This window comes from Mytilus californianus, unplaced genomic scaffold (genome assembly GCF_021869535.1).
Source record: "Mytilus californianus isolate M0D057914Y unplaced genomic scaffold, xbMytCali1.0.p SCAF_2, whole genome shotgun sequence".
NCBI lineage: Eukaryota > Metazoa > Mollusca > Bivalvia > Mytilida > Mytilidae > Mytilus > Mytilus californianus.
The window spans coordinates 114,751,693-114,765,009 of record NW_026262668.1 but is presented as its reverse complement, the minus strand read 5'-3'; the positions used below and the strand labels follow the sequence as shown (position 1 = coordinate 114,765,009).

At 33.1% G+C, this 13,317-nt stretch overlaps 1 protein-coding gene across 1 annotated transcript in view; it reads right to left on the bottom strand.

Moving 5' to 3' along the window:
- The window catches only part of LOC127730795 (reversion-inducing cysteine-rich protein with Kazal motifs-like), a 77,843-nt gene that overhangs the window by 39,074 nt on the left and 25,452 nt on the right, over positions 1-13,317 (bottom strand). The window lies entirely within an intron of this gene.

Sequence of the window (13,317 nt, the reverse complement as noted above, 5' to 3'; positions counted from 1 at the left end):
ATCAAAAATCAAAATACATGGTTAGATTCAGCATATCAAAGAACCCCATATATTCAATTTTTGTTGAAATCAAACAAAGTTTAATTTTGGACCCCGATTTGGACCCACTTGAAAACTGGGCCCATAATCAAAAATCTAAATACATGTTTAGATTCAGCATATCAAAGAACCCTAAGAATTCAATTTTTGTTAAAATCAGACTTAGTTTAATTTTGGACCCTTTGGACCTTAATGTAGACCAATTTGAAAACGGAACCAAAAATTAAGAATCTAAATACACGGTTAGATTCGGCATATCAAAGAACCCCAATAATTCAATTTTTGATGAAATCAAACAAAGTTTAATTTTGGACCCTTTTGACCTCAATGTGGACAAAGTTGATAACAGGGCCCAAAAATCAAAAATCTAAATACATGGTTAGATTCAGCATATCAAAGAACCCCATATATTCAATTTTTGTTGAAATCAAACAAAGTTTAATTTTGGACCCCGATTTGGACCAACTTGAAAACTGGGCCCATAATCAAAAATCTAAATACATGTTTAGATTCAGCATATCAAAGAACCCTAAGAATTCAATTTTTGTTAAAATCAAACTAAGTTTTATTTTGGACCCTTTGGACCTTAATGTAGACCAATTTGAAAACGGAACCAAAATTTAAGAATCTAAATACACAGTTAGATTCGGCATATCAAAGAACCCCAATAATTCAATTTTTGATGAAATCAAACAAAGTTTAATTTTGGACCCTTTGGACCTCAATGTGGACCAATTTAAAAACGGGGCCCAAAATCCAAAAACTAAATACACGGTTAGATTCAGCATATTAAAGAACCCCATGAAATCAAGAATAAAACCCCATTGAAATTGGTCAAGAAATAAGCAATTTATAGGAAGTATCTTCTTTTGCACAATCCTGTGCTATTAAATATTTCTTGCTATTGCGCAATACTGTACAATTGACAATTTCTTGCTATTGCGCAATATTGTGCTATTGGATATTTCTTGCTATTGCGCAATACTGTGCAATTGAAGATTTCTTGCTATTGCGCAATACTGTGCAATTGAAGATTTCTTGCTATTGTGCAATACTGTGCAATTGAAAATTTCTTGCTATTGCACAATACTTATTATATAATAATTTACACATCCTGTTTGGTGTGTATCTCCTACCATATCATTATTATTTGATTTTAAATATAAATCAGAAATAACCAACTTAAAATGGAAAATTTTAAAAGAAACAAAAAAGGAAAAAAAGAAAAAAAAGGAAAAAAAAATAAATCCCCCCCCAAAATTTTTTGAACCCCCATTATGATTCATCACCCCCAAACTCAATCCCAGCCTTCCCTTTGTGGTATGGTACCTTGCAGTACAATTTCAGAGAGATCCATACACTTGAACACAAGTTATTGTCTGGAAACTAGAAAAAAATGTGTTTTTTGGCCCCTTTTTGGCCCCAAATTCCTAAACGTTTAGGGCAATTACCCCCAAACTCAAACCCAGCTTTCCCTTTGTGATATGGAACCTTGTAGTACAATTTCAGAAAGATCCATACATTTACACACAAGTTATTGTCATGAAACTAGAAAAATGCTTGTTTTTTGCCCCTTTTTTGGCCCCTAATTCCTAAAATTTGGAGGCAATTACCCCCAAAATCAATCCCAGCATTCCTTTAGTGATATGGAACCTTGTGGTACAATGTCAGAGAGATCCATACACTAACACACAAGTTATGTCTGGAAGTTACAAAAATGCTTATTTTTGGCCCCTTTTTGGCCCCTAATTCCTTTACTGTTATTACCATAACCCCCAAAATCAATCCCAACCTTCCTTTTGTGGTATTGAACCTTGTGGTAAAATTTCATAAAGATCCATTCACTTTAACTAAAGTTAGAGTGCGAAAACCAATGTGTCTTCGGACGACGCCGGACGACGACGACGCCAACGTCATACCAATATACGACCACAAAAATTTTTTTGCGGTCGTATAAAAACTGCAAAATTTCCTTAAAATTACCAATTCAGGGGCAGCAACCCAACAACGAGTTGTCCGATTCATCTGAAAATTTCAGGGCAGATAGATCTTGACATGAAAAACAATTTTACCCATTGTCAGATTTGCTCTAAATGCTTTGGTTTCAGAGATATAAGCCAAAATCTACATTTTACCCCTATGTTCTATTTTAGCCATGGCGGCCATCTTGGTTGGTTGGCGGGGTCATCGGACACATTTTTTAAACAAGATACCCTAATGATGATTGTGGCCAAGTTTGGTTAAATTTGGCCCAGTGGTTTCAGAGGAGAAGATTTTTGTAAAAAGCTTACGACGACGACGGACGCCAAGTGATGAGAAAAGCTCACTTGACCCTTCGGGTCAGGTGAGCTAAAAAGCGGAACTTTTTGGTAGACTGTGATTTTTTTATATTTCCAAGAATTAGTGAAGAATTTTGTGTATTGGGTGTACTTTAAAGATTGTTACAAGGTTATTCTTCCAGCAGTACAAAACTGAAACTTGTCAAGAAACAAAATGTGTTTACCACAATTTCAATACTACATGTAAATCTGAGGTACTGAAAAGCAACATCTGATACTTAAGAAGTGAGAAATTAAAATTTACAACAACCTAAAGCAACTTCAATGGAAGTGTCAACCTAAAGCAACTTCACTGGAAGTGTCAACCTACAGTAACTTCACTGCTAACCTAAAGCAACTTCACTGGAAGTGTTAATCTACAGCAACTTCACTGAAAGTGTTAACCTACAGCAACTACACTGAAAGTGTTAACCTACAGCAACTTCACTGTTTACCTACAGCAACTTCACTGAAAGTGTTGACCTACAGCAACTTCACTGGAAGTGTTAACCTACAGCAACTTCACTAAAAGTGTTAACCTACAGCAACTTCACTGGAAGTGTTAACCTACAGCAACTTCACTGGAAGTGTTAACCTACAGCAACTTCAATGGAAGTATTAACCTACAACAACTTCACTGGAAGTGTTAATCTACAGCTACTTCACTGTTAACCTACAGCAACTACACTGAAAGTGTTAACCTACAGCAACTTTACTGGAAGTGTTAACCTACAGCAACTTCACTGAAAGTGTTAACCTACAGCAACTTCACTGAAAGTGTTAACCTACAGCAACTTCAATGGAAGTATTAACCTACAGCAACTTCACTGGAAGTGTTAATCTACAGCAACTTCACTGTTAACCTACAGCAACTTCACTGAAAGTGTTAACCTACAGCAACTTCACTGGAAGTGTTAACCTACAGCAACTTCACTGGAAGTGTTAACCTACAGCAACTTCACTGGAAGTATCAACCTACAGCAACTTCACTGGAAGTGTTACAGCAACTTCACTGAAAGTGTTAACCTACAGCAACTTCACTGTTAACCTACAGCAACTTCACTGCTAACCTATAGCAACTTCACTGCTAACCTACAGCAACTAACCGCAACTCAACTGTGAACCTACAGCAACTTCACTGGAAGTGTTAACCTACAGCAACTTCACTGGAAGTGTTAACCTAAAGCAACTTCACTGGAAGTGAGTTATTAAAATTTACAAGAAACATTTTGTACCAGCTTATGATGAACACCTGGAAAAGTAATTTTGGAAAACACTATTAAATCATGTAAGCCTTCAACTATAAATTGTTTTTGGAGTATTTCTTAAATTTACTTCACTAGTACAACCTATCATAACAATATTAGTAGACTTGTTTACAACTATTATCATTTAGACGAATTTGGGTACTTGAAGTGTGTGTGGAAAGAAATCCCAACTCAGTCTAGATATAATGTATAAATATCAATAAAGGCAACACATGTAAATTACATGTATAATTAGTTTCATACAAACAATATACAAGAAGTTTACTAACTTATTCAAATCCGGCAGAGTTCTTGAAAAATGGTGGCCCGAAGGTTTTGACCTTTGACCACCAAATTTTGCAAAGGACTAACAGAATTTTTGCATTTTGCAATAGAAATAATAGAGGGGACCAGCAGATTTTCTTCAAGGACCACCTGGGAAAAAAAGATTTTGAGATCTCTGATTAAATCCAACTTTATATTGAGCTATTCCTGATATTTTCCATTTTATTCATAAATAAAAATGTTATTGAGGTTTGTATTTAGGAATTGCAGGGAGGGTTTGTACCTATTTTTGTCCATTATAGCTTCTTTTGTGCAAATTTGAATACATGGACTTAATAATTTCCTAACAGCAATTGCCTACCTTTAACAAAGCACTGCATCCTAGGGTTTTGACATGTCAAAAGCTTTAAATCTTCTATGATATATCAAAACCTATCATCTAATATCTATGTCTCCACTGTATTTGGGTGGGACTGTTAAGTAAAAACCCAAGTACTTGTCCTATTATCATATGTATCTACTAAATCAATCACCTGCAGACTATATAGACTCAATCCCTTTCAATACCTCTGTAGCAAAGGATATCAAGTGGTGGGAGGGATAGCATTCATAGAACATTCATAGAACATGTTGATAGCTACATCTTCAAGACTTCAAGGTTCAAAGAGATCAGCTATAGGCTCAGTATGTCTCTTTATACTGTTTATTGATGTCATAAACATATAATCTTATCTTGTTAATTAATTACAGCTAATTAGATCATGTTTTACTCAGGAAAACACAAGGCCAGATGTGGAGTAGATCTGAAGAATATAAAAAGGTATGCACAGGGAAGGAAAAAAAAACAATTAATTGTAAGCATGCAAATTCCATTAACCTGCTTGGGGTTTGTGTTTAGTTTGTTTTTTTACAGCAGTTTTTTTTTTAGAATGTGACTGTCTTTCACAATTAAACCTAGTACTCTGATCTAGGGTATCTGACTTAAAGGGATACCTAAAGCAACTATTATAGGAATGACTAAAGTTCTGTACAGGTTTCTCCTGGTACAGGATGGATCTATATATATATATATACCACTATGTGTCATACAAAACAGTAGTAAGAATTAGCCAACATCTGATTCCTATTTCATTCAAATTTAAGGTTTATTTCATCACACAGTATTAACTTTTGACTACCATGAAGCATTTACAAGATAAAATATCCCACAGTACAAAAAAACAACTAAAGGATGCTCTTGCTTCAATTTTAGACCAATAAAGATGGTAGTACCTCAGCATACTATAGTTGATGCTCAGGGGCTTTCAAAATCTTAAAATTTATCTGGAATCCAAGCTTTTTCAGTAATATATACATTCAACAATGATTGAGAACTATGATGAAAATAAATTTCAGATCATACTAAGATGCCTTTCCTAAAAGTTAAGCAGGTACTCTATAGTTTTAAAACCCTTGCCCTTGATGCCATAGTTTAAAACAAAACAGGGTATAAACTAAGCTTCCTCTTCAGATTTCAAATAGATAGGTAAAATGTTTCCATCAATCAAATGAAAATAGCACTAACGTGAGGGTACCCAAATTGCATCTATTTTGACAGTTTTTTTACTTGCGTATTTTTTTATGATCCAGACAAAAGTTTCCATTCTGTGTTTATTTTGTAGGCGTATCCTTATGTACTATACAGTTACACCAATTTAATTTTGAATCATAGAAAAATGGGTTAGAACTGACCTCCAAACAATCCATGATTCTGTCATGAGGAGTACCCAAACTGCATCCACGCTTAAATTCAAATCCTTAAAAATCGTATAACAGATGTTTTGTTTTATTTCTTCAAATATTTAGAACAATTTGACATTAGTCCATGCTTACTATTCATTTCCTAAGAAATGGATGCTTGTCAAATATTTTATTTGCTCATTTTTAAAAGATGACTTTTTGTGAACGTCGCATGGCGATGACGTTTCCGTAGATTTTACTTTTTCCAGTAAATGCTTCATCTGTGGATATATACTGTGAACGTTTTGTATATATTTAAATATATTTACCTATGTTGAAAGACGTGTATTATGTCAAATCATAAAAATACAAATTGTTTCGTCTCAAAGAAAACTTGTAAGATTTCCGTTGCTTTTTTGTTGAATAGGTACAATTTGGGTACTAGGTGCAATTTGGGTACTGTGACGTTATATATATTGTGTGTCTAAAGGACTTTTCTAGATTTACCTTCATCAGGAATGTTCCAACCAAAAAAAATTAAAAGTATGGTTCCTAAATTTCATGAAGACAAGCCTTTTGTACTGTGGCTACCCTTTGTACCACATTACCTTTCAAATAAAACATTTAAAACACTCTCTTTTAAACCCTCTATGAAATATTTTTTATTAATTTCAACCATATGGTTAATTTCAACAGTAAATATACAAGTTTTAGAGTTATTTATCTTTCCTGCCAATTAAATAATCTATTTTCTAATATTTTTAGCCTGTTTATCTTATTAAATCTACCAGCTTTTTCAATAGATTGGTGTTACTAAAACAGAACTTCAATATTTGTTGCAGTAATGAGAAAAATGTGATCCCCTGCTTAAATATTGAATCATTTCTGTCAGGACATTTAATTTAAAGAACAATAGTGTCACATTGGACATGTTCATACAAAACCTATGAAAATTATTAAATTGAAAAAGTGTCATGTAAAAAAACAGCTCAGTGTCAAATTGTAAATATTTATTACAATAAATTGCATTCAGTTAGTCATAGTAGCAAATATGCTGTAATAAGAAAACATGCTATATTTGTGTATAAATAGTTCTGATTCCAGGAATTTAATTAAACTAAAATTTGAGAAATGGCTAATATAGTTTAGACTTTATTTTTTTTTAAAAAGAAATTTTAGTATTAAATATGAAATCTACTAAGCCATTTAGCCCAATGGGGTATATCTAATTAAAACTATGGTATGACATTCTGGTTAATGCAAAATGAAATAAATGGGGAATGTGTCCATGGGACACAGATGATGCCTCTGCTTACATATCATACAAACTTATAAAGGGACATAACTGAAGAATGGTAAAAGTGACGCTACCCAAATTTGTAGTTTATCTGACTTTTGTAGTAATAAGTATTGTGTATAAGTTTCATAACATTTGGTTGAGGCAAACTAAAGTTAGAGAATGGAAACGAAAAATACAGCAATTTTTCCATTTGTAAAAGGACATAACTCTAGAACGATTAAAGTGACGCCACCAAAATTCAAACTTGATCTGTGTTTTGTGGTAATAAGCATTGTGCATAAGTTTCATAACATTTGGTTGAGGCAAACTAAAGTTAGAGAACGGAAACCAACTTTGGGACGTACGGACGGATGGACAGACGGACGTACAGACAGACAAGGGTAAAACTTAATGCCCCTCTGCTACAGCGGGGGCACAAAAATCTTTTAATGATTAAGAAGGAAAAAGGGGGAGTTCTTTCATTAATGTGACCTTATTTTAGGATAAAACACAAAAGATGCAGAATCTCAAATTGCATGACATCATAGTGTAAATGTGTGAGTCACTCCTTAATTGAAACTGTTAGAACTTGGACTGAATTATTTTTGGCCATAAAAAATAACAGTAAAAAATAAAATGTATCCAAAGTTCAGATTCTAAACAATCAAAGCTCAGACATTTTTTCCCAGTTCTACACCAATGCATATCTGATTTTTGCAGAAATATTGGTTCAATACAACTATTATGATTCAAATTATCCGAGTTTAAATTTGAAAGTCATACAAAGTTCAAGAAGTAACATCTGCCCTGGTACCAATTAAAGAATCTGAAATCTGACATTTGTCATTTTCAAAATGTCACCTGTTGCTCTTATGACCACAACCACGGATGAGGCTGGTGTCAACAAACATTTCTAATATTGTAACTTTGAAAGACACTAGAAAAAATCAACAAACATTTCTAATATTGTTACATTGAAAGACACTAGAAAAAAACTATCTTACATCATGAAACCCAACCAAATGTTTTAATTTTTGTATAGATTTTTATAGCATGGTTGAAAACAAAATGAATAAATGGGGAATGTGTTCAAGGGACACAGATGATGCATATAAAGTTATAAAGGGACATAACTGAAGAACATTAAAAGTGACGCTACCCAAATTTGTACTTGATCTGAGTTTTGTGGTAATAAGTGTTGTGTATAAGTTTCATAATATTTGGTTGAGGCCAACTTAAGTTAGAGAACAGAAACAATAAATTCAGCAATTTTTCCATTTGCAAAGGGCATAACTCTAGAACAGTAAAAGTGATACCACCAAAATTCAATCTTGATCTATATTTTGTGGTAATAAGCATTGTGTATAAGTTTCATAATATTTGGTAGAAGCTATCTTAAGTTAGAGAACGAAAACGAAAAATTAAGCAATTGTTCCATTTGTAAACGGGCATAACTCTAGAACGGTTAAAGTGACACCACCAAAATTCAAAACTTATCTGTGTTTTGTGGTAATAAGCATTGTGTATAAGTTTCATAACATTTGGTTGAGGCAAACTAAAGTTAGAGAAAGGAAACGAAAAATTCAGCAATTTTTCCATTTGTAAAGGGTATAACTCTAGAACGGTTAAAGTGAGGCCTAAAATAAAATATTGTTTGTTTCCCCAATCCCGACCGACCCTGCAAAAATGGTGCAACTCGTAAAATTTTATTGTCAAAACTAAGTCAAATATTATTTTAATCATTTTGGATTTTCAGGCTTGCCAGATCGTCCGATAATGTTCAAGCTTTTTGGAAAAATAATATCTTTCCCTACCTACCTACCCACACCTGGCTTGGCAGGGTCGGGATTGGGGAAACAAACAATATATTAATTTAGGCCTGATGCCACCAACATGCAAACTTGATCTGTGTTTTGTGGTAATAAGCATTTTGTATAAGTTTAATAACATTTGGTTGAAGCAAACTAAAGTTAGAGAACAGAAACCAACTTTGGGACGTAGACGGACAAGGGTAAAACTTAATGCCCCTCTGCTACAGCGGAGGCATAAAAATTGTCAAACTTTTTGCAATATGAACCTTCAAACTTCCAACTTGAATTGAACTTAATTTGCCTGCACTTTACTCAAATTCTTAACTAAATATTGAGGAAGACCACAAACGTCCCTCTAAAGAATTTAAAAGTAGTTGAGAGTTACTGACCACTTCCATTCAAACATAATGTGTTAACAACACGCAAACACCTTGACCTCTGATTAAAGACTACAATTAACTCTTTAAATCTCAGATGAAAACTTTCAATAAAAAAGAATAAATAGTATAAACCAACAAAAGATCTTTGAAAAAGGTTCATCCTCTAATCACATGAAAAAATAAACCTGCTTAACATCAAAACTTGCAAAACAAATATGAATCTAAAGTGTATTAACAAACTGAATAAATACATTCCACAGCTAAATTAAAGTAGCTTAATAAAGCTGACCAGGTAACCATTGTTGACATTAGTGGACACACTATTTGCTTTCACTGCCATCTTTTCAAAGTTACAATAATCGTCCATTTAAAACAGCTATCTAGCTACTGTATTAAACATTTGTTTGGTACAATGTCTCTTCCTTGGGCTGTTTGTTCAAGCCCATTGACAAACTTTCACTTCTCATTTGCTGAAAAGTCAACATACTTCTTGAGCTTTTAGGGAATTAAATTGAACACAATTAGGCCTTTCATTATTGGTTTGACACAGAGATTGACAAAAATATGTATTATAAAAGGCGTCACTTGTCAGTTTCAAGTAGATAATTGTTGAATTATTCCCATTGCTAATTAGGCCTCCTTGGTAATTTTTGCAGAAATAGAATTTGACTAAGAGTTACTTAAAACATGTACAAGCCATTCTCATTGTATGAATTAACTTTAATGTTATATATGATATTACAAGTACAATTAGACCCATAATAATAATGCATATCGAGATAAAATGCTTCGCTGAGCACAGCCTGATACGACCACAGAGGTCGAACCCTGAACATTTGGAGCAAATTTGGACACAATATTCAAGCTTGATACTGTCTGAATTTGGATTGTGATCAAATTTTTTACATAATATAGTTTTCCGACACAAAATAAATGTGGTCAAAGATCTTAAAAATCTATTGCGCAATACTGTGCAATTGAAGATTTCTTCTTGAAACTTTTCAAAAATTTGAAATTTGAAAAATTTTGAAAAAAAAAATATGAACCCCTAAAAAAAAATTGGAAAAAAAATCCCCCCCCAAACTTTTTGAAAGCCCCCCCCCCCCCCCCTTTTGGGGCAATTACCCCCAAACTCCATCTTAGCCTTCCCTTTGAAGTATGGTACCTTGTAGTACAATTTCAGAGAGTTCCATACACTTAAACACAAGTTATTGTCTGAAAACTAGAAAAATGTTTGTTTTTGGCCCCTTTTTTGCCCCTAATTTCTGCATGTTTGGTGTAATTACCCCCAAACTCAATCCCAACCTTCCCTTTGTGATATGGAACCTTGTGGTACAATGTCAGAGAGATCCATACACTTACACACAAGTTATTGTCTGTAAACTACAAAAATGCTTCTTTTTGGCCCCTAATTCCTAAATTGTTGGTACCATAACCCCCAAAATCAATCCCAACCTTCCTTTTGTGGTATTGAACCTTTTTGTTAAATTTCATAGAGATCCATTCCCTTAAACTAAGTTATTGTCCGGAAACCAAATGTGTCTTCGGACGACGACGATGCAGGCGACAAAATTTTGTGGTTGTATAAAAAATGTAAATAACTGCCAATGGTTTTGTCCTACTGTATACTTGTAATGAGAAGATTTCACAACATACCTTGATTTTATAAAGCCAATGTTTCTCAACAGGTTTAGATGTTTGTGGAGTTCATTTAATTTTACTCTCATTTTTGTGTTTTTGTCTCTTTGTTGTTCAGCAATTATAATCTTTTCCTGTTTATGTCAGTAAATAATTAATGCTGCTGAAGACATTGCAAAAAATAAACCATAATTCCTCCCTCCCTGTAGGAAGTACACATATGTCTTCAACCAAGACAAATACTTAGTGATGGAAAATTGATGCAAATAATGCTATAATTCATGTCATAAGAGGCTATATTAAGAGTCATAACTCCTGACTAAATGCCATGCAATGTCAATTTACAGGAAACTGAATGTAAATAATTGATGATGTTTGCTCATCACTTAATAATAAACCTCACTCATTCACAGAATTCTGTAAAAATTAATCCTTTTATATTTCTACTATAAGCATTAACTGTAACACTGGCAAGAAAATTAGTTTCATATGGTTTGATAAGAAATATGTGCACACTTCAGTCCAAATACTGTGCTGTGTCATATATTTCAAAAGGTAATTTTTCATATATATGTAGGACTCAAATCTATGGCGGGTCCCAATCTATGGCAGATTCCTAATCTATGGCAAATATGACGTTACAAACGCCAAACAAATCAAATCTATGGCAGATTTAGGAATTACGTAATTTTCCGAGAAAAAGAGTAACATATAACGTCACAATAAAATAACTCCATATAAGTCGTCACCGACAGTAAAGTTGTTGGCTCTCAAAACTTTCCTGAAGTCCTGTGTTTAAAATACTCAGGAAAACACTTTCCGCTTTCCCTCTAGAACAATTTGCCGACGGTTTAAATAAAGATGTGATCTTTTATCCATAGGAGGGACACTCATTATTGTACCGTCCGAATCCCGCAATCAAGAAAGGAACAGCTGTTTTTAGTAGTGGATATTTTGGGAATGGAGTTATAGTAAATATTTTAGCGTCTACGGCTGGCAAAGTATTTAAAGTGAGAAAATGAAATTACAGGATACCACCTCGACTTAAATCGTCACCAGTTGAAAAAAGATTGATTAACGCTGAAATAAATATCATGTGAAAAGTCAAACTGTTTAAATTGTTTTTTATAAAAAAACTGCTTTCTTGTTTAAGGGACTTCCATTTTTCTAGTTGTTTTAATTAATGGATTAAACAGGTACCATGCACAGATTAGGAAATACTTATTTTTCCGGGGAAGATAATTTTAATCCCGATTTCTGTATTATGGTATATTACTTCTACACTTTTTTATGGTTGACATCACGATTTGGTTGACCATTATGGATTTTTATTTCACAAATGTTTATAGACATGCTCCCGTTGTCGTACATTTCAACTTATTTAAGACAAGTCAGTGATTGTATATGTACTGCCTTGCTCTACATTTGCACAAAATTTGCCATAGATTTGGAAACAACAAAAATCCGCCATAGATTAGGAAATTACAAAACTTGCCATAGATTAGGATTTTAACAAATCTGCCATAGATTTGGGATGGCATGACATCATATTTACCATATATTAGGAATCTGCCATAGATCTGGAACCCACCATAGATTTGAGTCCTACATATTAATATTTCCAAGGGGTATACCTCTTTTAATCATCTTATTGTCAAATTGTTTATATATATAATGTGTATAAAAAAATAAATATAAAATTCAGCATTTCAGATGAAAAGATAGGGCATGTTTAAAATTTACATGACTGAACATCTACATCAAAATGACATTTCCCTGATGGCTATGTCTGTCCAAACACAGCCATTGTCCTTACTTTTTCAACAAAAAATCTCTTTCTATGTACATGAACATGCAAAAAATCATACTCCAGACAAAAACTTCAGTCTATCTGATTTTTACAAATCCTAAATAGCAAATTGGTGTTCAAATTAGTAAGAAGGTAGTGTAATTATAATCATCATATATCATAAAGATTAAAATTTGAATAGTAATTAATCATCTCTACATATATGGAGGATGACTTTCAAAACAGTACAGCAGACTTTCCTTCAGACACCAATTATGTCAAAACTACAGACACCAACAAAGGTCATTTTTGTTGTTTAGTTATGGACAGTTAATCAGAAACATGACTCATGCATTCTTTAGTTTAATTAAATCACTTTTTATAGTTAATTTATTAAAATGTAAGACATTTGAGGGCTAATTAAATTAAGTTAATGTGATATAGTAATTTCCTTGTAAATATTAAACACTCTCTGATATCCTTCAGGGAATATCCAACCAGTCTCTGAAATTCAGTTGTGTTTTTTTAGTTGATGGATTTGTTTGACACTTAGAAGATACATCCTTTCAATTCCCATAAACTGTCATGTTTTCTCAAATACTACAAGCACTTAAAGGTGAACTTGCATAGTTCCTGATATATAATATTTCAATTACTAATTTCAGTGACAGTTTTTTTGTGGTTTTTTTATAATTTATGTGGAGCAATATTAATATTTGCCAATGTTGGAAATATAAATATCTGAATTTGAAATTGCAGTAAGAGGACTAGGTCTATTAGTTTACTCTGAGATCTATGTTTTTTTCTGCGAT